At 43.1% G+C, this 24,458-nt stretch overlaps 1 long non-coding RNA gene across 2 annotated transcripts; it reads right to left on the reverse strand.

Moving 5' to 3' along the window:
• Positions 1-307: 307 nt before the first annotated feature.
• Positions 308-24,062, reverse strand: LOC134733514 (uncharacterized). 2 transcript variants are annotated; one of them, XR_010117072.1, is made up of 4 exons: positions 23,700-24,062; positions 9,460-9,624; positions 3,224-3,339; positions 308-488 (listed from the first exon to the last, which is right to left on the reverse strand). It is a non-coding gene; the product is annotated as an uncharacterized lncRNA (long non-coding RNA). The 2 variants fall into 2 exon arrangements; XR_010117073.1 differs by lacking the exon at positions 23,700-24,062 and adding an exon at positions 16,727-16,845.
• Positions 24,063-24,458: the final 396 nt, after the last annotated feature.

Raw genomic sequence — 24,458 nt, forward strand, 5'->3', positions numbered from 1 at the left:
ATTACAGCTGTGAGCCACCGTGCCCAGCCTTAGACTCCATCTTAAAAAAAAAAAAAAAATTAAGTAAACTAGCAGTTGTCAATACTCTCACAGTTGATCCATATTGTGTTCCTTTTTTTGTAGAGATGAGGTCTTGCTACGTTGCCCATGCTGGTCTTAAATTCTGGGCCTCAAGCAAGCCTCTTGCCTTGGCCTCCCAAAGTGTTGGGATTACAGGCATGAGCCACTGCACTGGGCCCATATTATGTTCTTATTGACTAAATACTTATAAATTGATATGTAGTATACTTTAACAGAGGATTCTAGCTTTTTCCATTTTATTATTATTATTGTAGTAAATCAATTACAGCCAGTAAGTTTTATTAACCACAAGAGACCTCTGACTTTTTTCTCCTTGTATTTGCCTAGATGTTGCAGTTACAAGCGACAGATCCAAACTTGTCTTCTGGAAGAAATATCACAAAGCTTCAAAGGTATGTTGTCAAACTCTTGAAGAGCAAGAAAAAGGAAAAAAAGAAAGGAAATTAAAAAGCTTCAAAGGGTTAGTTAGTCTTAGTTGTTGCTATTACTGAGAATACAGCTATGGGCGCAGGCTTCTCAGTTTTAGCTCACATTGTTACCCATTGTATGCACACGTGTCAGAACTCAGGGAATCCCAGGAACTTTTTGGTTCTAGGAGTAGATGACTTTATGGAAGCAGATTGCTTAATTCAAGACATTCCAATCGAGATTGGTGTTTATGAAATTGGGCTACAGGTTTACATTCAATTTGACTGGATTAACTGCATATTTGGTTTAAATGACTCGTAGACACTTGGAAGCATACCTGCAAAATTTACCAAAATTACGGGTTGTGTCCCTTATGCTAACGTAATGTTACTGGTTTTTTTGTTTGTTTGTTTGTTTGTTTTGAGACGGAGTCTTACTCTATCACCAGGCTGGAGTGCAATGGTGCAATCTCAGCTCACTGCAACCTCTGCCTCCCGAGTTCAAACGATTCTCCTGCCTCAGCCTCCCGAGTAGCTGGGACTACAGGCGCCTGCCACCATGCCCGGCTAATTTTTGTATTTTTAGTAGAGACGGGGTTTCACCATGTTGGCCAGGATGGTCTCGATTTCTTGACCTTGTGATCCACCCGCCTCGGCCTCCTGAAGTGATGGGATTACAGGCGTGAGCCACCCAGCCTGGTCAGTAATGTTACTATTAATGTAGGTCTTGACGAGAAGAAGGAATGAGGCCTCTGGAAGTGGTTTATATGCCATTTTGGGAATTTAATCATATTGCTAGTCTTTCAGATGACTGAATGTTCTGTAAACCCTATGCCTGTTGAAATACAAATCTTCAATTAGCAGTCAGACACAATGGTTTCCATTCCTTCATGTACAAGTCTCAACCTTGCATTGGAGGTGCCTAGTTTAGAATGCTGTGTTAGAAACTGCCCTTTCCAGTGGAATTGGCAAATGAAATTGTGTAGACAAGATTGTCTGCTATACTTGCTGAACAAAAAAAGCTTTAATTCATTTGCTGCAATCATGCTGGACAACAGAATCACTTTAGGTTATTTACTGACTAAACATGGTGGTGCTTAATGCCAACTACTAACAGCTGTTGCATTTGGAGAAGTGCTTCAGACTAAATCAAGAGATCTCAGTGTAAAATCCAAGAATAGGCTGGGCATGGTGCTTCATGCCTGTAATCTCAGCACTTTGGTAGGCCGAGGTGGGAGGATTGCTTGAACCCAGGAGTTCCAGACCAGCCTGGGCAATGTAGTGAGACCCTGTCTCTACAAAAAATAAAAATTAGCTGGGCATGGTGGTACAACGCCTGAGTAGTCTCAGCTACTCAGGAGGCTGAGGTGGGAGGATTAAATTAAATAAAATCCAAGAACTAAGCCAGTCCAAGTCAAGGTGGGGAAAACCAATCTGTGGAATTTTTTTTTCTTTTCTTTCTTTTTTCTTTTTTTGAGGCAGGGTCTCTCTCTGTCACCCACGCTGGAGGGCAGTGGTGCAACCACGGCACACTGTAGCCTGGACCTCCCAGGCTTAAGCAATCCTTCTGCCTCAGCCTCCCAAGTAGCCGGCACTGCAGGCGTGCAACACCATGCCCAGCTAATTTTTAAATTTTTTATGGAAACGGGTTATCGCCATGTTGCCCAGACAAATCTGTGGAATCTTTTAGCAGGATTTGGGCTTTTGCTGATTTGGGATATACTGTAAACATTATTTAAGTTGTTACTAATGGTTGCTGTTGTCAAGTTATTGTTAGCAGGTATTTTTTTTTGAGATGAAGTCTCATTCTTGTGGCCCAGGCTGGAGTGCAATGGTGCAATCTTGGCTCACTGCAACCTCTACCTCCTGGGTTCAAGCAATTCTCCTGCCTCAGCCTCCTGAGTAGCTGGGATTACAGGCGTCTGCCACCACGGCCGGCTAATTTTTGTATTTTTAGTAGAGACGGGGTTTCACCATGTTGGCCAGGCAGGTCTCAAACTCCTGACCTCAGGCGATCTGCCTGCCTCGGCCTCCCAAAGTGCTGGGATTACAGGCGTGAGCCACTGTGCCCGGCTGTTAGTAGGTTTTTTTATTTTATTTTTTAAATACTTGCCCACCCTTCATCTGCTGAATTTTTTTTTTTTTCTTTGAGACAGAATCTCATTCTGTTGCCCAGGCTGGAGTGCAGTGGCACAATTTCGGCTCACTGCAACCTCTGCTTCCCAGGTTCAAGTGATTCTCATGCCTCAGCCTCCCCAGCAGCGGGGATTATAGGCATGTGCCACCACGCCTGGCTAATTTGTGTATTTTTAGGAGTTTTGCCATGTTGGCAAAGCTGGTCTTGAACTCCTGACCTCAGGTGATCCACCTGCCTCGGTCTCCCAAAGTGCTGGGATTACAGACGTGAGCCACAGCACCCTGCCGTAAAATTTTATTTTACTTATTTGCTTGTTTATTTTTTGTTATCACATTGTAGTTTTTAAAATGTATTTTAGTTTATTTTTTTGAGACAGTCTCCCTCTGTTGCCCAGACCAGAGTACAGTAATGTGATCTCAGCTCACTGCAACCTCCGCCTTCCGGGTTCAAGCAATTTTCGTGCCTCAGCCACCTGAGTAACTGGAATTACAGGCGGGCGCCACCACACCCAACTAATTTTTGTATTTTTAGTAGAGACAGGGTTTCACCATGTTGCCCAGGCTGGCCTCTGACTCCTGGCCTCAAATGATCCACTCACCTTGGCCTCCCAAAGTGCTGGGATTACAGGCGTGGGCCACCATGCCCGGCCTGTACACAGGTTTTGAAGTGCCAGTTGTTGTGCAGCCACCATCCTGTTTTATGCATTCAGCAATTCTACAACAAAAAATTAAGATTACTCTGATAAACAAAACGGAATCTTGTGAGAATGACATCTGAAAGAAACTAAGATGGTAGCTAAGATTTCAGAACCTGATCATGTGTTGACCCTTTGTGAGGTCATCCTATTGTCTCAGGAAGAGGGACTATAAAAATTAATTTTTCACTTACAATAGCACTTGCTTAGGAATTATCGAAACTATTGCTTCATTGCCATAGGCTCTAACTACTGAAGCTGATAAAATACCATGAACTTTGAAGGATCCTCGGACGCCAGGCTTTTACTAGACCAAAGTGAAGACTCATTTTTGACTAATGCAAAATGGAACATCTTTTATCTTTTATTTTTTATTTTTTTTGAGACAGAGTCTCACTCTGTCGTCTACCCTGGAGTGCAGTGGTGCAATCTCGGCTCACTGCAACCGCCGCCTCCCAGGTTCAAGTGATTCTGCTGCCTCAGCCTCCCGAGTAGGTGGGATTACAGGTGCCCGCCACCGTGCCCGCCACCATGCCCAGCTAATTTTTGTATTTTTAGTAGAGACGGGGTTTCGCCATGTTGGCCAGGCTGGTCTCAAACTCCTGACCTCCAGTGATCTGCCCACCTTGGCCTCCCAAAGTGCTGGGATTACAGACATGAGTTACTGCACCCAGCCGGAACATCTTTTAATCAAGTAGTTCTCAACTGAGGAATGTTTTGTCCCATGAGAGACATTTGGTTATGTCTAGAGACATTCTGAGTTTTCCCAACTGGGATGGCATCTAGTGGGTAGAAACTAGAGATGCTGCTAAACATCTTGCGACGCACAGGACATCCCTCACGGCCACCCACCATACACAAAGAATTATCTAGCCCAAGACACCAACAGTGCCAATAGTGCCGAGCTTGAGAAATACCGTCAACTATGTGCATACTCACACACAACTCATTTCTACCCAGAATGCTAATTATCAGTGCTTAATTAGCATAACCACTATGGATTACCTGCTCTCTTTATAACACTTAAAACTTCTGGCCAGGTGCTGTGCCTCACGCCTGTAATCCCAGCACTTTGAGAGGCCAAGGCAGGTGGATCACTTGAGGTCAGGAGTTTGAGACCAGCCTGGCCAACATGGTTAAACCCCATCTCTACTAAAATACAAAAATAAGCTGGGTGTGGTGGTGCATGCCTGTAATCCCAGCTACTCGGGAGGCTGAGGCAGGAGAATCACTTGAATCCGGGAGGCGGAGGTTGCAATGAGCCAAGATCGCGCCACTGCACTCCAGCCTGGGCAACAGGGCAAGACTCCGTCTCAAACAACAACAACAACAACAGTGACAACAACCAACCAAACAAACAAAAACTCCTGACTTTTCTCCTCAGGGAACTATTAATATTCAATGTTCCCTCTCCTGACCAAGTTAATAATGTCAACTTCATACCAGTTACTGCTCTAGATGCTAAGGGTATTGCTCTGAATATAACAGATGAGATCCCCGCTCTCATGAAGCTTACACTCCAGTCAGAGAGGCTAAACAAGTGAATAAGTAAGTAGAGGGAACAAACCAGGTAAAACTAAGTGGTAGGCAGAAAATTAAAAGAAAGTGACACAAATAGACTGGTTTGGTAGCTACTTTAGACTTTGGTCAGGAATTGTCTCTCTGAGGAGGTGACATTTAAACTGAGGCTTAAATGACAATAAGGAGAACATCCCAGGTAGAGGAAGTAGTCCGTGAAAAACACAAAGATAGAAATGAGCTTGTCATATTCAGAAAAGCCAGTGTGACTAGAGTATAGAGGGGAAGTAGTAGAGATGCGGTTGAAGATGTTGGAAAGGGTAGGATTATACAGGTACTGTAAACCAAGGTAAGGAGTCTGGGCTATGATAAGTGCACTGGAAGCCTTTGCAGGGTTTAAGCCAAGATGGGACATGATCTGATTTATCTTTCAATCAGAAACTTAAGCATCATGCAATATACCTTTGTAACAAATCTGCACATGTACCCCCAATTCTAAAATAAAAGTTGAAAAAGAAAAAAAACATAGGATAAATATGAAAAAAAAAAAAAAAAGAAAAGAACAGTTAAAAGTAATATAAGAATGATAAAGTAAAGCTGGGTGCAGTGGCTCATGCCTGTAATTACAGCACTTTGGGAGGTTGAGGCAGGTGGATGTCTTGAGCCCAGGAGTTCAAAGTTAGCCTGGGCAACATGGTGAAACCCTATCTCTACAAAAATACAAAAATTAGCCAGATGTGGTAGTGCACACCTGTAATCCCAGCTACTTAGGAGGCTGAGGTGGGAGGATTGCTTGAGCCTGGGAGGTCAAGGCTGCAGTGAGCCATGATCATGCCCCTGCACTCCAATACTCCAGCTTGGGTGACGGAACAAGACCCTGTTTAAAAAAAAAAAAAAGAATGGCAAAGGGCGAATTATATGAAAATAAGGTAAAAATAATAACAAATGAACAAAAAGATTACCTTAGCCACTATGGGGAGAATATATGGGGTAAGGGGAGGATGAAGGAGAAGTGGGAGGAGAAGAGAAGCAAGGGGGCCGGAAAGAGGCTATTGTAAGAGACCAGGAAAGATGATGGCTTGGATGGACTATTAGAGATGGACAGAAAGGGATGAGCCAGCGTATGTTGTGGAAGTGGAGTTGCTAGGTCTTAATGGTTTGCATGCTTGAGTGAGAGAAATAGGAATCAAGGATGACTCCTGGGTTTTGGCTTGAGTAACTGAAATAGAAAAGACCAAGAGAGGACCACCTTTTAGAGGGTAGCAGGTTTTGAATAGGATATTACGAATTCTGAGGCCAGGTGTGGTGGCTCACGCCTATAATCCCAGCACTTTGGGAGGCCGAGGTGGGTGGATCACCTGAGGTCAGGAGTTCGAGACCAGCCTGGCCAACATGGTGAAACTCCATCTCTACTAAAAAAACAAAAATTAGCCAGGCGTGGTGGTGGGCGCCTGTAATCCCAGGTACTTGGGAGGCTGAGGCAGGAGAATAGCTTGAATCTGGGAGGCAGAGGTTGCAGTGAGCTGAGATTGTGCCACTGCATTCCAGCCTGGGTGACAGAGTGAGACTCAAAAAAAGAAAGAAAAAGAAAAGAAAGAAAGAAAGAAAGAAAGAAAGAAAGAAAGAAAGAAAGAAAGAGAAAGAAGGAAAAAAGAAAGAGAAAGAAAGAAGGAAAGAAAGAAAGAAGGAAAGAAAGAAAGAAGAAAGGAAGGAAGGAAGGAAAAAGAAAGAGAGAGAAAGAAAAAGAAAGAAAGAAGAAAGAATTTTGCTGTATTTGGAATGCTTAGGACCCAGCCAGGGCAACATAGTGAGACCTCATCTCTACAAAAAATTCTTTAAAAAATTAGCCTGGTGCAGAGGCATGCACCTGTGATGCTAGCTACTTGGGAAGCTGAGGCAGGAGGATCATTTGAGCTAAGGTGGTTGGGGCTGCAGTGAGCCATGATCACACCATTGTACTCCAGCCTGAGCGACAGAGTGAGACCCTGTCTCAAAAAAAAAAAAAACAAAAAAAACCCAATAAAACAAAAACAAAAACAAAAAACAACAAAAAAGAATTGGTTGTTGACATTTTTAGCTGGATGAAAATATTTTTAAAATATAAAAAAGAATTTAAAAAAGAAAAGAATTGGTTGATTCCATCCTGCTCAGCTGAGTGCAGTAAGAGCACAATCTCTCCTTGGTCCTGGCAGATGACTAGAGGTTTATGTTCCGGAGTGGCTGAACTAAAGGGGTTCTGGATTTCAGGAGACCAGGCAAGCTGAGAGGGGCTTTAAGTAAAATTGTGCATACCAAATGGTAAGACCTCCAGTCGCCTTCTCCCACCCAGTCCCCAAAAGGCTGGCAGCTAGACTTATACCCTTCTAAGTGAGGTAAGAGAATGATTTCTGGGGAATGGATCAGCTCAACAGAAAAAGTTCTAAAAATATTGATGGTTAGGAAAGGTCCCCATGAAATGAATGGGCCACCACTTGGTTACCCTTATACTAAAGCTCACCACTTGACATGCTTGCACACTGACACAGAGCTTCTAATACATATATATATATATATATATATAGAGAGAGAGAGAGAGAGAGAGAGAGAGAGGATCTTGCTATACTGCCCAGGTTGGTCTTAAACTCCTGGGTTTAAGTGATCCTCCTGTCTTAGCCTCCCGAATAGCTGGGATTACAGGCATGAGTTGCTATGCTTGGCCTAATCTATATGTATGTGTATCTTAGCCTCTCAAATAGCTGGGATTACAGGCACAAGTCAGTATACCTGGCCTAATCTATATATACAGATATATATAGATCTACAGCATTACTGGGCTTGGGGTATCCCCTGGAGAGATAAAGAAAGAGAGAGAGGCGGACAGAGTCTCACTCTCTGGCCCAAGCTAGAGTGCAGAGGTGCGAACATGGCTTCTCTGCAGCCTCGACCTGCCAGTCTCAAGCCATCCTCCCACCTCAGCCCCCCAAGTAGCTTGGACTACAGGCAAGCACTACCACACCCCACTCATTTTTGTCTTTGTTGTAGAGATGGTGTTTCACCATGTTGCCCAGGCTGGTCTCAAATTCCTGAGCTCAAGTGATCTACCTGCTTTGGCCTCCCAAAGTGCTGAGATTACAGGTGTGAGCCACTATGCCTGGCCAATATGTGTTTTTTTTGTTTGTTTGTTTGTTTGTTTTTCTGAGATGGAGTCTTGCTCTGTCGCCCAGGCTGGAGCGCAGTGTGCGCAATCTCAGCTCACTGCAAGCTCCACCTCCCGGGTTCATGCCATTCTCCTGCCTCAGCCTCCCAAGTAGCTGGGACTACAGGCTCCCGCCACCATGCCCAGCTAATTTTTTTGTATTTTTAGTAGAGACGGGGTTTCACTGTGTTAGCCAGGATAGTCTCCATCTCCTGACCTCGTGATCCCATGATCTGCCCACCTCGGCCTCCCAAAATGCTGGGATTACAGGTGTGAGCCTGGCCTGTTTTTTTTTTTTTTTTTTTTTTTTTTTTTTTTTTTTGAGACAGGGTCTTACTCTATCACACAGGCTGGAGTGTAGTCATGGCTCACTGCAGCCTTGACCTCCTGGGCTCAAGCAGTCCTCCCACCTCAGCCTCCCAAGTAGGTAGGACTATAGGTGTGAGTCACCACATCTAATTTTTTAATTTTTTGTAGAGATGAGTTCTCAATATGTTGCCCAGGCTGCTTTGGAACTGTTAGGTTCAAGCAATCTTGCCTCAGTTTCCCAATGTGCTGGGGTTACAAGTGTGAACCACCATACCCAGCCTTAATCAATATATTATTATTTTTTGAGACCGAGTCTCACTCTGTTGACCAGGCAATGGTGTGATCTTTGGGCTCACTGCAACCTCTGCCTCCTGGGCTCAAGCAATTCTCCTGCCTCAGCCTCCTGAGTAGCTGGGACTACAGGAACATGCCACCACGCTTGGATGATTTTTGTATTTTTCGTAGAGATGGGTTTTCACCATGTTGGCCAGGCTGGTCTCGAACTCCTGACCTCGTGATCCACCCACTTCAGCCTCCCAAAGTGCTGGGATTATAGGTATGAGCCACCGCACCTCGGCTCAATATTTTATTTTATATTATTTTTTATTTTATTTTTGAGACAGAGTTTTGCTGTCGTCTAGGCTGGGGTGCAGTGGCACGATCTCAGCTAACTACAACCTCCGCCTCCTGGGTTCAAGTGATTCTCCTGCCCCAGCCTCCTAAGTAGCTGGGATTACAGGCCTGCGCCATCACACTTGGCTAATTTTTGTATTTTTAGCAGAGACGGAGTTTCGCTTTGTTGGACAGGCTGGTCTCAAACTCCTGACCTCAGGTGATCCGCCTGCCTAAGCCTCCCAAAGTGTTGGGATTACAGGCGTGAGCCACCGTGCCTGGCCCTAATCAATATTTTAATGCCTTGGGATAGGAGGAGGAACAAGATGGCTGAATAGAAGCCTCCACCTATTGTCCTCCCCGAAGGAATGCCAAATTTGACAACTGTCTTACACAAAAAAACACCTTCATAAGAACCAAAAATCAGCTTAGGTACCAGCTTAGCCACAGTGGGGAAGAGCACTGAGTGGGCTCTTGGGGTCCTTGATTCCAGGCCTTGGCTCTTAAACAGCATTTTTGGACCTACCCCAGGCCAGACGGGAGCCCACTGCCCTAAAGCCTGAGTCCCAGGCCTGGCAGCATTCACCACAAGCTGATTGAAGAGTCCTTGGGCCTTAAGTGAACTTCGTCAGTACCCTGGCAGTACTCTCTGTGGGCCTGTGGTGGTGGACATGGGGAGGGCCTCCTCTGCCTGCGGAAAGGGAGGAAAGAGTTAGAAGAGCTTTGTTTCGTGGTTTCAGTGCCAGCTTAGCTGCAGTACAATAGAGCACCAGGTAGATTTCAAAGGTTTCCAACTCCAGGCCCTGCTACCAGACATCTCTGGACCTGCCTGGGGCCTGGGGTAACTCATTGCCCCGAAGGACACAAGCCTGGCTGGCTTCACCACCTGCTGATTGTAGAGGCCTCGGGCCTTGAGCGAGCATAGGTGGAAGTCAGGTAGTGGTTGCAGCAGGCTTTGGGCAAGACCTAGTATTGTGCTGGCTTCAGATGTGACCCAGAGCAGTCCTAGTGGTGGTGGCCACAGGGATGCTTGTGTCACCTATTCCCCCAACTCCAGGCAGCTCAGCAGAGAGAGAGAGAGAGACTCCATTTATTTGGGAGAAAGTAAGGAAAGAGAACAAGAATCTCCTCCTGGTAATGCAGAGAATTCTTCTGGATTTTAACCAAGGCCACCAAGGTGGTATCTTCATGAGTCTGCAAGATCTACAGCATTGCTGGGCTTGGGGTGTCCTCTAATGCAGATACGGTTGCAGTAACCAAAAACTTAGATCACAACACCCAAGGCCCTTTGGGAAGCCTTTCCAAGAAAGGCAGGTACAAACAAGCCCAGACCGTGAAGACTACAAAAAATACCTAAGCCTTCAATACAAAGACACTGACAAACATCCACAAGCTTCTAGACCATTTAGGAAAACATACCCTCACCAAATTAACTAAATAAGGCACCAGGGGCCAGTCCCAGAGAGACAGAGATAAGTGACCTTTCAGACAGAATCCAAAGTAGCTGTTTTGAGGAAATTCAGAGAAACTCAAGATAACACAGAAAAGGAATTCATAATCCTATTAGGTAAATTCATTTATTTATTTTTACGTTTTGGAGACAGAGTCTCTCGCTCTGTCCCCCAGGCTGGAGTGCAGTGGCGTGATCTCAGTTCATTGCAACCTCCGCCTCCTGGGTTCAAGTGAGTCTCATGCCTCAGGCTCCCACTGAGCAGCTGGAATTACAGTCACCTGCCACCATGCCTGGCTAATTTTTGTATTTTTAGTAGAGACAGGGTTTTGCCGTGTTGGCCAGGCTGGTCTCAAACTCCTGACCTCAGGTGATCTGCAACCCGCCTCAGCCTCCCAAATTGCTGGGATTACAGGCGTGAACCACCATGCCTGGCCCTATTAGATAAATTTAACAAAGAGATTGAAATAATTAAAAAGAATCAAGCAGAAATTCTGGAGTTGAAAAATGCAATTGACATACTTAGGAATGTGTCAGAGTTGCTTAGCAGCAGAATTGATTAAGCAGAAGAAAGAATTAGTGAGATTGAAGACAGGTTATTTGAAAATACATAGAGGAGACAAAAGAAAAAGGAATTTTAAAAAGTAAAGCATGCCTACAAGATCTAGAAGACAGGCCGGGTGCGGTGGCTCATGCCTGTAATCCCGGCACTTTGGGAGGCCAAGATGGGTGGATCACAAGGTCAGGAGATCGAGACCATCCTGGCTAACAAGGTGAAACCCCATCTCTACTAAAAATACAAAAAATTAGCCGGGCATGGTGGTGGGTGCCTGTAGTCCCAGCTACTCGGGAGGCTGAGGCTGGAGAATGGTGTGAATCCGGGAGGCAGAGCTTTCAGTGAGCCGAGATTGCGCCACTGCACTCCAGCCTGGGTGACAGAGCGAGACTCCATCTCAAAAAAAAGATCTAAAAGACAGTCTCAAAAGGGCAAATCTAAGAGTTTTTGGCCATAGGAGGTAGAGAGAGAGAGAGATAGGGGTAGAAAGTTTATTCAAAGGGATAATAACAGAGAACTTCCCAAACCTAGAGAAAGATATCAATATTCAAGTATAAGAAGATTGTAAGGCCGGGCATGGTGGCTCATGCCTGTAATCCCAGCACTTTGGGAGGCTGAGGTGGGCAGATCACCTAAGGTCAGGAGTTTGAGACCAGCCTGGCCAACATGGTGAAACCCTGTCTCAATTAAAAATATAAAGATTAGCTGGGCCTGGTGGCAGGCGCCTGTAATCCCAGCTATTTGGGAGGCTGAGGCAGGAGAATCACTTGAACCTGGGAGGCAGAGGTTGCAGTGAGCTGAGATCGTGCCATTGCACTCCAGCCTGGGGCACAAGAATGAGACTTCATCTCAAAAAAAAAAAAGAAGATTGTAGAAAAGAGAAAAAAAAGAAAAAAAAAACCCCAAAAAACAAACAAACAAACAAACAAACAAGGTTGTAGAACACTAAGAATTTAACCCACAGACTACCTCAAGGCATTTAATAACTCTCAAAGGTCAAGGATAAAGAAAGAATCCTAAAAGCAGCAAGAGAAAAAAAAACAAATATTAATAACATAAAATGGAGCTCCAATTCATCTGGCAGCAGAATTTTCAGTGGAAAATTTATAGATCAGGAGAGAGTGGCATGACATTAAGTGCACAAGGAAAAAACCTTTTACCCTAGAAATAGTATATCCAGCAAAAGACATCCTTCAAACATGAAAGAGAAATAGCCTTTCCAAATAAACAAAAGCTGAGGGATTTCATCAACACCACACCTGTCCTACAAGAAATGCTAAAGGGAGTTCTTCAGTCTAAAAGAAAAAGAAGTTAATGAGCAATAAGAAATCATCTGAAGGAACTGGGCGCAGTGGCTCATGCCTATAATCCCAGCACTGTGAGAGGCTGAAGAGAGAGGATCGCTTGAGCTCAAGAGTTTGAGACCAGCCTGGGCAACATAGTGAGACCTCATCTGTACAAAAAAGTTAAAAGAGTTAGCTGGGTGTGATGGCGCATACCTGTAGTCCCAGCTACTTGGGAGGTTGAGGTGGGAAGAATGCTTGAACCTGAGAGTTCAAGGCTGCAGTGAGCTATGATCGTGCCACTGCTCTACAGCCTGGGTGACAAAGCAAGACCCTGTCTCAGCAACAGCAACAACAACAAAAGAAATCATCTGAAGTTACAAAACTCACTGGTAATAGTAAGTACACAGAAAAATACAGAATAATATAACACTGCAATTGTGGTATGTAAACTACTCATTTCTCAAGTAGAAAGATGAAAAGATAGACTCATCAAAAATAATAACTGCAACAAATTTTCAAGACATAGTACAGTAAGATATGACTAGAAATAGCAAAAAGTTAAAAAGTGGGGAGACAAAGCTAAAGTATAGAGTTTTCATTTTTCCTTTTTTTTTTTTTTTGAGACAGAGTCTTGCTCTGTCGCCCTGGCCGGAGTGCAGTGGCACCATCTCGGCTCACTGCAAGCTCCACCTCCCGGGTTCGTGCCATTCTCCTGCCTTAGCCTCCTGAATAGCTGGGACTACAGGCGTGTGCCACCACGCCTGGCTAATTTTTTGTATTTTTAGTAAAGACAGCATTTCACCGTGTTAGTCAGGATGGTCTCGATCTCCTGACCTCGTGTTTTCCCCCCTTGGCCTCCCAAAGTGCTGGGATTACAGGCGTGAGCCACCGCGCCCGGCCCTAGTTTTCTTTTTGCTTGTTAGTTTGTTTATGTTCTGTGTTATAATCAGTTTAAAATAATGGGTTTTTAAGGTATTATTAGCATGCCTCATGCTAACCTCAAATCTAAAAACATACAACACAAACACGAAAAGTAAAAAGCAAGAAATTCAACATATGACTAGAGAAAATCACCTTCACTAAAAGGAAGACAGGAAGGAAGAAGGAAGAGAAGACCACAAAAGATTCAGAAAATAACAAAATGGAGGAATAAGTTCTTATAAATAACATTGAATGCAAATGGACTAGACTCTGTAGTCAAGACCCGGAGTGGCTGAATGGATTAAAAAAACAAGACCCAAAGATCTATTGCCTCCAAGAAACACAATTCACCTAAAAAGACACCCATAGACTGAAAATAAATGGAGAGAAAAAGATATTCCATGCCAGTGGAAACCAAGAAAGAGTAGGAGTAGCTATACTAATATCAGACATAACAGATTTCAAGGCAAAAACTATGAGAAGACAAAGGGCCAGGCACGGTGGCTCATGCCTGTAATCCCAACACTTTTGGAGGCCAAGGTGGGTGGATCACCTGAGGTCAGGAGTTCGAGACCAGCCTGGCCAACATGGTGAAACCCTGTCTCTACTAAAAAAAATGCAAAAATTAGCCAGGCGTGGTGGTGGCCGCCTGTAGTCCCAGCTACTCAGGAAGCTGAGGCAGGAGAATCACTTGAACCTGGGAGGCAGATGTTTCAGTGAGCCAAGATCGCACCACTGCACTCCAGCCTGGGCAACATAGTGAGACTCTCTCTCAAAAAAAATAAAATAAAGTAAAATAAAAATAATAAAAAGAGACAAAGAAAGTCATTATATAATGATAAAGGGGTCAATTCAGCAAATGATATAATAATTGTAAATATATATGTACCCAACACTGAAGCACCCAGATATATATAAAGCAAATTTTATTAGAACTGAAAAGAGACCAATACAATAGTAGCTGGAGACGTCAGCACCCCACTTTCAGCATTGGACAGATCATCCAGACAAAAATACAACAAAGAAACTTTGGACTGAGTCTACACCATAGACAGTGGACGTAATAATATTTACCTAACATTTCATCCAACAGCTGCAGAATATACATTCTTCTCCTCAGCACATGTATTTTTTTCAAGGACAGACCATATGTTAGGCCACAAAACAAATCTTAAAACATTCAAAAAACTGACATAATATCAAGTATCTTCTCTGACCACACTGGAGTAAAACTAGAAATCAGTAATAAGGATTTTTGGAAACTATACAAATACATGAAAGTTAAGCAATATTGCTGGGCGTGGTGGTTCACGCCTGTAATCCCAGCAATTTGGGAGACCAAGGCGGGCGGATCACCTGAGGTCAGGAGTTCAAGACCATTCTGGCCAACGTGGTGAAACCCCATCTCTACTAAAAATACAAAAATTAGCCAGGTGTGGTGGCGGGCGCCTGTAATCCTAGCTGCTTGGGAGGCTGAGGCATGATAATTGCTTGAACCCAGGAGGTGGAGGTTGCAGTGAGCTGAGATTGCACCATTGTACTCCAGCCTGGGTAAAAAGAGCGAAACTCTCAAAAAAAAAAAAAAAAAGAAAGTTAAGCAATATGCTCCTAAATGACCAGTGGGTCAATGAAGATATTAAGAAAGAAATTGAGAAATTTCTTGAAAGAATTGATAATGGAAACACAACATACCAAAACCTATTGGATACAGCAAAAGCAGTACTAAGAGGGAAGTTTGTAGCTGTAAGTACCTATATCAAAAAAGAAGAAAAGGCCGGGTGCAGTGGCTCACGCCTGTAATCCCAGCACTTTGGGAGGCTGAGGTGGGCGGATCATGAGGTCAGGAGATCGAGACCATCCTGGCCAACATGATGAAACCCCGTCTCTACTAAAAATACAAAAATTAGCTGGGTGTGGCGGCACGTGCTTGTAATCCCACCTACTTGGGAGGCTGAGGCGGGAGAATCGCTTGAACCCAGGAGGTGGAGGTTGCAGTGAGACGAGATTGTGCCACTGAACTCCAGCCTGGCAACAGAGCTAGACTCCGTCTCAAAAAAAAAAAAAAAAGAAGAAGAAAAGAAGAATGACATGCAAATTTGTGAAGCATTACATATTTATACATTTATATACATATATATAAATAAAGGAAGAAAAACTTCAAATAAATAACCTAATGATGAAGCTTGAAGAATTAGAAAAGCAAGAGGAAACCAAACCCAAAGTTAGTAGAAGAAAAGAACCAATAAAGACCAGAGCAGAAATAAATGAAGTTGAAACCAAGAAAATACAAAAGATCAATGAAACAAAAATTGTTTTTTAAAAGATAAAGAAAAATGAAAAACCATCAGCCAGACTACGAAAAAAAGACAGAAGACCCAAATAAATAAAATCAGAGATGAAAAGGGAGACATTACAACCAATACTGCAGAAATTCAAAGGACCATTAGAGCAACTATATGCTGTGAGCAACTATATACCAGTAAATTGGAAAATCTAGAAGAAATGGATAAATTCCTAGACACTCATGCAACCTACCAAAATTGAACCATAAAGAAATTCAAAACCTGAAGAGACTAATAACAAATAACGAGATTGAAGCTGTAACAAAAAGTCTCCCAGTAAAAAAAGCCTGGGACCCGATGGCTTCACTGCTGAATTTAACCAAACATTTAAAGAAGAACTAATTTCAATTTTATTCAAACTATTCTGAAAAGTAAGGAAGCAAGGAAACTTCCAAACTCATTCTTCGAGGCCAGTATTACACTCATACCAAAACCAGGCAAAGACACATCAAAAAAGAAAACTACAAGCCAATATATCTGATGAACATTGATGCAAAAATCCTAAACAAAATACTAGCAAACTGAATTCAACAACACATGAAAAAGATGAATCATCATGACCAAGTAGGATTTATCTCAGGGATGCAAGAATGGCTCAACATATGCAAATCAATGAATGTGATACATTATATCAACAGAATGAGCCACAAAAACCACATGATTCTTTCTACTGATGCTGAAAAAGCATTTGATAAAATTCAACATCCTGGCTGGGCGCAGTGGCTCACGCTTGTAATCCCAGCACTTTGGGAGGCTGAGGTGGGCGGATCATGAGGTCAGGAGATTGAGACCATCCTGGCTAACATGCTGAAACCCCGTCTCTGCTAAAAATACAAAAAATTAACTGAGCGTGGTGGCAGGCGCCTGTAGTCCCAGCTACTTGGGAGGCTGAGGCAGGAGAATGGCGTGAACCCGGGAGGTGGAGCTGGCAGTGAGCCGAGATCGCACCACTGCACTCTAGCCTGGGCAACAGAGCAAGACTCTGTCTCAAAAAAAAAAAAAGAAAAAATTCAACATCCCTTCATGATAAAAAATCTTAAAAAACTGAGTATAGAAAGAACATAATAAAAGCCATATATGGGCCTGGTGCAGTGGCTCACCCCTGTAATCCCAGCACTTTGGGAGGCCAAGGCAGGCGGATCACCTGAGGTCAGGAGTTTGAGACCAGCCCGGCCAACATAGTGAAACCCTGTTTCTACTAAAAATACAAAAAATTAGCCAGGCGTGGTGGTGCATACCTGTAATCCCAGCTACTCAGGAGGCTTAGGCAGGAGAATCGCTTGAACCCGGGAGGCCGAAGTTGCAGTGAGCTGAGATCGTGCCATTGCACTCCAGTCTGGGCAACAAGTGCGAAACGCCATCTCAAAAAAAAAAAAAAAACAAAAAAAGCCATATATGACAGACCCACAGCTAGTATCATACTGGATGGGGAAAAACTGAAAGCCTTTCTTTAGATCTGGAACACACCAAGGATTTCCACTTTCACTACTGTTATTCAACATAGTACTGAGGGTCCTAGGCACAACAATCAGACAAGAGAAAGAAATAAAGGGCATTCAAATTGGAAAGGTAGAAGTTGAATTATTGTTGTTTGCAGATGATATGATCTTATATGTGGAAAAACCTAAAGACTCCACCAAAAAACTATTAGAACTGATGAATAAATTCAGTAAAGCTGCAGGATACAAAATTATCTTATGAGGCCAGGCATGGTAGCTCACACTTGTAATCCCAGCAATTTGGGAGGCTAAGACTGGAGGATTGCATGAGTCCAGGAGTTTGAGACCAGCCTGGCCAATATGGAGAAACCCCTGTCTTTTATAAAAATTAAAAAAAAAAATTATACAAAAATCAGTAGTATTTTTTTTTTTTTTTTTTTTTGAGACAGAGTCTCACTCTATCATCCAGGCTGGAATGCAGTGGCACAGTCTTGGCTCACTGCAACCTCCATCTCCTGGGTTAAAGTGATTCTTGTGCCTCGGTCTCCCGAATAGCTGGGATTATAGATGTGTGCCACCACACCTGGCTAATTTTTGTATTTTTAGTAGAGACTGGTTTTCACTGTGTTGGCCAGGCTGGTCTCAAACTCCTGACCTCGGGTAATTCGCCCACCTCGGCCTCCCAAAGTGCTGGAATTACAGGCGTGAGCCACTGTGCCCGGCCTATTTTTTTTTTTTTTTTTTGAGACAGAGTCTTGCTTTGTTCCCCAGGCTGAAGTGCAGTGGCCCAATCTCAGCTCACTGCAGCCTCTGCCTCCTGGGTTCAAGAAATTCTCCTGCCTCAGTCTCCCAAGTAGCTGGGACTACAGATATGCATGGCCAGCTAATTTTTGTATTTTTAGTTGAGACAGGGTTTCACCATGTTAGCTAGTCTGGTCTCGAACTCCTGGCCTCATGTGATTTGCCTGCCTCAGCCTCCGAAAGTGGTAGAAGTACAGGCGTGAGCCACTGCGCCCAGCTGAAAATCAGTAGTATTTTTATATGCCAACAGTGAACTATCTGAAAAAGAAATTGAGAATGTAATTCCATTCACATTCGCTATAAATAAAATTCAAAACCTAGAAATTAACCAAAGAAGTGAAAGATCTCTACAATGAAAACTATAATCATTGGTGAAAGAAATTAAAGAAGACACCAAAAAAATGGAAAAATATTTCATGTTCATGGATTGGAAGAATCAATATTGTTAAAATGCCCATACGACCTAAAACAATCTACAGATTCAGTGCAATCCCTATCAATATACCGATGACATTCTTCACAGAGTAGAAAAAAATGAATCCTAAAATTTATGTGGAATCACAAAAGACTCAGAATAGCCAAAGCTATCATGAGCAAAAAGAACAAAAGTGGAAGAATCACATTACCTGACTTCAAAATATACTATAGAGCTACAATAACCAAAACAGCATGGCACTGGCATAAAAACAGCCACATAGACCAATGAACAGAATAGAGAACTGAGAAACAAATCCGTACATCTACAGTGAACTTATATTCAACAGAGGTGCCAATAACATACAATGGGGAAAGGACAGTCGCAATAAATGGTGCTAGGAAAACTGGATATCCATATGCATAAGAATGAAACTAGACCCCTATCTCTTGCCATCTATGAAAATCAAATAAAAATATATTAAGGACTTAAATCTAAGACTTCTAAGCTATGAAACTACTAAAAGAACACACTGGGGAAACTCTCTAGGATCATTGGACTGGGCAGAGTTCTTGAGTAACATACCACAAACACAGGCAGCCAAAGCCTAAATGTACAAGTAGGATTACATCAAGTTAAAAAGCTTCTGCCGAGCAAAGGAAACAATCAACAAAGTGAAGAGAAACCCACAGAATGGGAGAAAATATTTGCAAACTATCCATTTGACAAAGGATTAATAACCAGAATATGTAAGGAGCTCAAACAACTCTATAGTAAAAAATCTAATAATCTGATTTAAAAATGGGCAAAAGAGCTGAATAGACATTTCTCAAAAGACATACAAATGGCAAACACGTTTAGGAAAGGAGCACAACAGCACTGAGCATCAGAGAAATGCAAATCAAAACTGCAATGAGATATCACCTCACTTCAGTTAAAATAGCGTCTATTGGCCAGGCTCATGCCTGTAATCCCAGCACTTGGGAAGGCTGAGGCAGGCGGATCACTTGAGTTGAGGAGATCAAGACCAGTCTGGCCAACACGTCAAAACCCTGTCTCTACTAATAATACAAAAATTAGCTGGGCGTTGTGGCACGCACCTGTAATCCCAGCTACTTGAGAGACTGAGGCAGGAGAATTGCTGGAACCCAGGAGGCAGTGGCTGCAGTGAGCTGAGATCGTGCCACTGTACTCCAGCTTGGGTGACAGAGCGAGACTCTGTCTCACAAAAAAAAAAAAAAAAAAAAAGGCTTATAGCCAGAAGACAGGCAATAACAAACACTGGCGAGGATGTGGAGAAAAGGGAACCCTTGTCCACTGTAGATGTGAATGTAAATTAGTACAACCACTACGGAGAACAGTTTGGAGGTTCATCAAAAAACTAAAAATAGAGCTCCCATATGATCCAGCAATTCCCCTGCTAGGTATATACCCAAAAGAAAGGCTGTCAGTATATTGAAGAGATATCTTCACTCTCATGTTTATTGTAGCACTATTTACAATAACCAAGATTTGGAAGCAACGTAAGTGTCCATCAACAGACCCAGAGAGCAATCAGTGAAGGCAGAAGTAAAATGACAAGGACAGTAGGCTCTAAGAGGGACGTCTCCAAGCAAAAAATAAATAAATAAGATTGGTTGATGTATTGGAACAGACTGAGAAGAAATTTATAAAACTAGGCGAATGATAAAAAACAAGGCCATGGCCGGGCGCGGTGGCTCATGCCTGTAATCCTAGCACTTTGGGAGGCCCAGGCGGGCGGATCACGAGGTCAGGAGATCAAGACCATCCTGGTCAACATGGTGAAACCCTGTCTCTACTAAAAATACAAAAATTAGCTGGGCGTGGTGGCGCATAACTGTATTCCTAGCTACTCGGGAGGCTAAGGCAGGATAATCGCTTGAACCCAGGAGGCTGAGGTTGCAGTGAGCTGGGGTCGCGCCACTGCACTCCAGCCTGGCAACAGAGCGAGACTCTGTCTCAAAAAAAAAAAACCAAAACCAAAACCAAACAAACAAAAAAAAAACAAGGCCATATTAAACCTGGAACAAACTAGAAGTTAATATGGAAAATGGAAATATAATCATAATATGGTACACAGGGCATTGTGGCAATTTATAGTCATAATATTGGAAACACTGAATATTGGTTTAACAAAAGGTTATGGGCCGGGCGCGGTGGCTCACGCTTGTAATCCCAGCACTTTGGGAGGCCGAGGCGGGCGGATCACGAGGTCAGGAGATCGAGACCACGGTGAAACCCCGTCTCTACTAAAAAATACAAAAAATTAGCCGGGCGCGGTGGCGGGCGCCTGTAGTCCCAGCTACTCGGAGAGGCTGAGGCAGGAGAATGGCGTGAACCCGGGACGCGGAGCTTGCAGTGAGCCGAGATTGCGCCACTGCACTCCAGCCCGGGCGACAGAGCGAGACTCTGTCTCAAAAAAACAAAACAAAACAAAACAAGGTTATGATTTACATCAGAGAAATGCAAATTAAAACCAAATGGAGTTTGGTCAGACTCACACTGGTCAGAATGGCTATTATTAAAAAGTCAAAAAATAACAGCTGTTGGCAAGGATGCAGAGAAAATTGAATGCCTACACACTATTGATAGGAATGTAAATTTATTAAATCCTGTGGAAAACAGTATGGAGTTTTCTCAAATAACTAAAAATAAAACTATCATTCCACCCTGGAATCCTACTACTGGGTGTCTACCCAAAGGAACAGAAGTTGTTTTATCAAAAAGACGCCTGGCTTGGCTGGGCGAGGTGGCTCATGCCTATAATCCAAGCACTTTGGGAGGCTGAGGTGGGTGGATCACTCGAGGTCAGGAGTTCGAGACTAGCCTGGCCAACATGGTGAAACCTCGTCTCTACTAAAAATAAAAAATTTAGCTGCATGTGGTGGCGCATGCCTGTAATCCCAGCTCTTTGGAAGGCTGAGGCAGGAGAATCGCTTGAACCTGGGAGGCAGAGTTTGCAGTGAGCTGAGATTGTGCCATTGCATTCCAGCCTGGGCAACAGAGCAAGACTCTGTCTCCAAAAAAAAAAAAAAAAAAGAAAAAAGAAGACATCTGGCTCATGCCTGTAATCCCAGCACTTTGGGAGGATGAGGTGAGCAGATCATTTGAGGTCAGGAGTTCGAGACCAGCCTGACCAACATAGTGAAACCCCATCTCTACTAAATATACAAAAAAAAAAAAAAAAAAAATTAGCCAGACATGGTGCCTGTAATTCCAGCTACTTGGGAGGCTGAGGCAGGAGAATCTCTTGAACCTGAGAGGCAGAGGTTGCTGTGAGCCAAGATCATGCCACTGCATTACAGCTTGTGTGACAGAGTGAGACTGTCTCAAAAAAACCCAACAAACAAGATTTAAAAAAAGAAGACATCTGAACTCATATGTTTATTGCAGCACTGTTTACTATAGCAAAGTCATGGACTCAATCTAGGTGCCCATCAACAGTGGACTGAATAAAGAAAATGTGGTACATATATACCATGAAATACTATGCAGCCATAAAAAAAAATAATAATATCCTTTGCAGCAACATGGATGGAGTTGAAGGCCATTATCCTAAGTGATCTAATGCAAGAATAGAAAACCAAATACTGCATGTTCTCACTTCTATGTGGGAGCTAAACAATGAATACACGTTAATGTAAAGAAAAACAGACACCGGGGATCACTAGATGGGGAGGGAGTGGGATGTGGGCTGAAGAACCACCTGTTGGGCACTATGCTTACTGCCTGAGTGATGGGATAGTTGGGACCCCAAGCCTCAGCATCACAGAATATACCCATGTAACCAACCTGCACACGTACCCTTTAATCTATTATAAAAGTTGAGATTGTAAAAAATTTAGGTTTTAGATGCTGTTTATAATGATTGAGGAGGATATACAATAAAAAGTCCTCCTCCACAAAGGAAAATATATTGAAAGTTTCTTGGGAGCTGGGCACAGTGTCTCATGCCTGTAATCCCAGCACTTTAGGAGGCTGAGGTAGGAGGATCAGTTGAGGCCAGGAGTTCCAGACCAGCCTGGGCAACATAGTGAGACCCTGTCTCTGTTTTAATCAAAAAAAGAAAAAAGTTTCCTGAGTATCATTTAAGAATATTCTGTGGGCTGGAAGCAGTGGCCCATGCCTGTAATCCTAGCACTTTGGGAGACCAAGGTGGGAGGATCATTCGAGCTCAGGAGTTTGAGACCAGCCTGGGCAACATAGTGAGACCCCACCTCTATTACAAAAAAAAATTAGTTTTTAAATAAATAAGAATATTCTATGAAAATGTGAGAGTACATAGATTCTAAAAGAGTCTTTAAATCATTTTTTTAACTTAAAAAAATTATTTTTGGCCAGGCGCAGTGGCTCATGCCTATAACTGTAGCACTTTGGGAGGCCAATACTGGCGGATCACCTGAGGTCAGGAGTTCAAGACCAGCCTGGTCAACATAATGAAACCTCATCTCTACTAAAAATAGAAAAATTAGCCAGACGTGGTGGCACATGCCTGTAATCCCAGCTACTTGGCAAGCTGAGGCAGGAGAATTGCTTGAACCTGGGAGGCAGAGGTTGCAGTGAGCCAAGATTGCATCACTGCACTCCGGCCTGGGCAACAGAGCAAGATTCTGTCTCAAAAAAAAAAAAGTATATATATTTTTATTTTTTAATAGAGTTGGAGATCTCAGTATGTTGCCCAGGCTGGTCTTGAACTCCTAGAAACAAGGGATCTTCCTTCCTCGGTCTTCCAAAATGCTGGGATTAAAGGCATGAGCCACCAAGCTTGGCTAAGAATCTCTAAATCTTTAGAGAAAAAAATCAAGTAACAGAATATTGTATTGAGTCATGAAGCTTCAAGACATATATGACCCTACTCCCATCCCAGTGTACCCATGTGTGTGGGCATGGAGAATATGCAAATTGGCTTAGAGGTAAGAGTGTTTTGGAATCAGCACTTGAGAAGGTAGTGAAAACTGTTTTTGTTATATTTAGAATGTGGTCTGTATATATTTAACTTTTTCTTGAATTGATTCTTACGCAAAAAAGCCTCCTTTGCATGGAGGCTCTGTTTTTTGTGGTTAATTATAGTGCTCCAGCAAGGGGAACTCGTTTCTCTTTCTACAGAGACTGCTCTGGGACATAAGTTATGTCCCCTGAGGTGAAGTATTTCACAAGTAAATATCTTACATATTTGAGAAATCTTCCATTACAAGGCTTAAGTTTAATCCTTGTAGGGCCTTCAATTTGCTTAGTTAAGTGATGGCAAGAAGACAGAGGCAGCTAAAAGGAAATGAAGAGAGAAGGCAAGTAATAAAAGAGGAGGCCTGAAAGAAAAGTGGTGGAGATGGAGGGCCTTCTACTGGACCTGGAAATTGAAGTAAGGGTTCTCTTCCACAGGCCACTCCTAGCGTATCTGATGCTACTCTATTCGCACAGTGAGTAGTCTTCCTGGAAGGTACAGTAGTCCGAGGTTCCAAGGGTGGGGCTGAGTAACATGGGATTCAGTAACAGAGACTTGCAAGCACAATTTAATAGCCTTACACTGGTGCTCACCTGTGCTTTACAATCTGCTATTTGGTGAGATCAAGGGTGGGAAGAGGTGAATGGTGCCATTGATCCAAAAACTAGTGTGAGTAGTTGAGGAACTTGAAGCTCTGAGTTTAAGTTGAATTGCCACGGAGCCAGGATATGGTTGAGTCAATCTTCCTAATCGTAGCTTAATCCATTGCTTTTTTCTGATTATCAACAGTGTATGCCGTCTCCTCCATAAAGGTTTTTCTAATCTCCCAGGAGAAGGGGTTCTTGTCCTCTTCTGAACACAAAACAATATTACTTTTGCCTTTCTTCCAGCATGCATCTCTTCATGCCCTCTATTTTTACATATTTGTATATGCTCAATAAACAGTGCTTTCCTGTGAGGGTAGAAACCACATCATACCTCTTTTGCATACTACACACTGCTTTACATATATTAGGCCTTTAACGCATCCGTTGACTAAATAGATACCTTTAACAAAACAGTTCCCATAGATTAATTTGGAACTATTCCCTTGATTTCATGGGACTGCAAGGGATCTACCTTGTATTTACTGAATCCGAACCCCATGACTTAAAATAAGGGAACAAGACACTGGCAGTTAGATCACTACTATAGTGGGGAGTCTTATTCCTAGGCCAGCCCGTCCCACTGTATCAGTTGCAGTCTTTCATATTAGGCAAGCCTATCCTGGTCTTGAGGGAAGTTGAGGCAACCAACAACAGGAAAGTCTACTTGAAGTAAGGCATTTGTAAAGGGTAAATTAGTATAATTTA

The sequence above is a fragment of the Symphalangus syndactylus genome, chromosome 18 (genome assembly GCF_028878055.3).
Source record: "Symphalangus syndactylus isolate Jambi chromosome 18, NHGRI_mSymSyn1-v2.1_pri, whole genome shotgun sequence".
Lineage (NCBI taxonomy): Eukaryota > Metazoa > Chordata > Mammalia > Primates > Hylobatidae > Symphalangus > Symphalangus syndactylus.